Below are 3,149 nucleotides of genomic sequence, written 5' to 3'. Positions count from 1 at the left end.
TAGAATGAGGGGAGGGGACTAGGTGTTAGTCCATAATCCTTCATGAAGCATTAATTTTGTGCCAGGCATTGTGCGATGCACATAGATAGCATCTAAATCCTCTCCCAGATCTAAAGCTATAATGTAATGATCAATAGACCCCAAAGTCTTACTGCTGTTTCTTTCCGTCTGGCATCAATCACATAACTGCAATCTCTATATCTCCAAAGCCAGCCGATCAGAACACACAATGCTAGGCACCTAGAGACAGCTCCTTTGTACTTGTGGAACCGAATTGGGTTGAACTCTCCTCTGTTCTTCCTGAGACTAAAAGGAAGCAGGGATTTCCCCTGACTCCATGTGGAGTATTTTCTTCTTGCTCAGAAGAGACTGTAATTTACCATAATTGGAGCTGTAGGCAATAGGAACAGATATGGAGGAAAGAGAATTTGTTTGTGGGCATTATGGTTCCCATGGTAGGGTTCTTGACAGTCTCCCTAGGAGCTAGATCTTACCCACTTGAATGCAAAGGTTTTTTGCCCTACTGTTTGCTGGAAAGGTTACAATGGAGATGGTAGCTAGGGAAGGAGTCTTTAGCAGTGACCCATGGAGATGAATCAGAGCACTTCAAGTTAGAAAGGACTTTAAGGGTCATTCATACAACTTGAAAGATACATGCGATAGTTTAATGAGGGAACTAATGGTGTGTTTCCATGTGAGCCATACCCCTCCCAGAGTCTGTTGCTAAGGAGTTGGTTTGCTGTACACTCAGTGATAATTGATTCTTATTTCAGACTTAAAGGCTGACAAACACTTTACAACTATCACCTCTGGAGTCTCCCAACAACCCCGTGAGGGAAGGAATACAGGCAGTGCCACCTCTCTTTTACAGTTAAGAAAAATGAAGTTCAGAGAGGTTATGTTACTTGCCCATTGTCAGAGCTAGGAAGTGTCAGAGGGAGGTCAACTGTGGGGGTCTTCTGACTCCAGTTTTAGTACTCTTTACCAAATCATAGCTTACCCTACCTAACCTTACCATTCCTACTGTACACTACCCTATCCAACCCTATATTATCCTACCCTACCTTACCTAATCCTACCATACCTTACCCTACCCTACTTAATCTTACCCTTCCTAACCCTATCCTACCCAACTGTATACCACTTTACCCAACCCTATACTATATGTTTCTACTTTACCCAATCCTACTCTATCCTCTACTGTCCTGTACAACCCTATCTTACTGTATACTATCCTATCCAATCCTACTCTATCCTACCCTACCTTACCCAGTCCTACCATACTTTACCCTACCGTTTTTAATCCTGTACTACCCAACCCTATCCTATTGTATACTACTGTACCCAACCCTACACTGTCCCACCTTATCTTATCCAAGCCTATTCTACCCAATTCTACCCTACCCAACCCTACTGGTACCATGCCAGGAAACTGAATCACTTCCATTTGAACTGTCTTAGGAAGATTCTGAGGATCACTTGGCAGGATAAGGTAGCAGACACTGAAGTCCTTGCTGGAGCTGAACTTTCACGTATTCAAACTATGCTTCAGAGAGCACATAGTTTGCCCAGCTTCCAATGGGTTGGTCATGTTGTTTGAATGCAAAATGAACACTTTCCAAAAAGACTATTTTATGGAGAACTTGCATGGGGCAGGTGATCACATGGTGGTCAGAAGAAGCGATACAAGGATACTCTCAAGGTCTCTCTCAAGAACTTTGGATTTGACTGTGCAGCATGGAAGATACTGGAACAGGACCGCTCAGCATGGCATGCCCACATCAGAAAGGGTGCTGTGCTCTTTGAGCAAAGCAGAATTGAGACAGCACAAAGTAAATGCAGGATGCACAAATTTGGGATATCCACCCCAAATATTCAAAAAGACTATCTGTGCCCAACCTGTGGTAGAGCATTCTGAGCTTGTATTGGTCTGATCAGCCACAGTGGGACACACTGAAATTTCACTTTATCAGAGTGATGTCATTTTGGTCCTGGACAACAACCACAACAACAACCTACGCTGTGTTGTCACTTGGCCTTTTAGACCCCAGTTAAGTAAAGGTGAAGGACTATTGAAATTCTGCAGGTGGAGGAGTTTAAGGACACTTGTAAAAGTGGATATCCTTGTATGGAGAAGAAAGAAAAGGGATTGAGAGTCTCCAGAAACAAGTCAGATTCCTTGAAGGAGACAGGCATGCTAATCCAAGGAAGGGGTGATTTTGATCTGTTGCCTGAAGTAAGGGAAATTTGACTGTGGTGTAGTGGAAAGTGGGATTTAGAGTCGGAAGACCTAGGTTTGAATCCTGGTTCTGCCATTTACTTCCTATGTGACCTTGGGCAAGTCACTTCAGTACTTTGGTTTCCTCACCTGCCTTATAAGGGGTTGGGGGGGCAGGAATCCAGGGAACTGTTTCAAAACTCTGTTCTGGTTCTCCCTGCATGATCTTGAACAAGGGACAGCTGTAATATCAGGGCTCAAAATCTGTCATCCTAGGATGACTCAATTTATAAGGTTTTATTCCTGAACCTGGAGTCAGGATTAATTTGGTTCAAATTTTTACCCATCACTTAATAGCTGTGTGACCAAGGAAAAGTCATTTAATCTCCTGGACCTTGCTTTCCTCCTCTCTAAAATGGGCACCCAACACCACGAACACGATTTCTTCTTGAAATGATAGATCTGAGAAGTCAGAGAAACATTTCAATAAATGAAAAGAATCCCAGAACTTGAAGAGTAAGAAACCTTGTGATTCATATCAGAAATATTTGATTCTTTTCAAGAAGAAATTTTGGAAGTGGTAAATGTAAAAACACCAAATGATCATTATGGTACCATATAGCCTTCATTCTGAAAGGTCTAAGGTCACCCATCATTCTGACTGGTCAGAATAAAGGTCATCTCACTCTTATAGAGGTTAAAGTCTACATAAATGCTGGATTAGAAGAAAGAATAAAGGTAGGAAGATGCTATGTTTTGTACCATTTCTTGAGCTACAATCTGACCTGTTTAAACAAGTTATTGGCTCTGAAGATGAGAAACAGATAAAAATAAAGATATTGGATCAGAATACCATCATTTCTTAGAAAAGTTCAACCTATTCAAAATAGTTGCGACAACCAAAAGGCAAAAAGATTCCAGATGGCAAACA

The sequence above is a fragment of the Notamacropus eugenii genome, chromosome 3 (assembly GCF_028372415.1).
Source record: "Notamacropus eugenii isolate mMacEug1 chromosome 3, mMacEug1.pri_v2, whole genome shotgun sequence".
Classification (NCBI taxonomy): Eukaryota; Metazoa; Chordata; class Mammalia; order Diprotodontia; family Macropodidae; genus Notamacropus; species Notamacropus eugenii.
The sequence above is the reverse complement of the archived record's forward strand: the minus strand, read 5'-3'. Positions refer to the sequence as shown.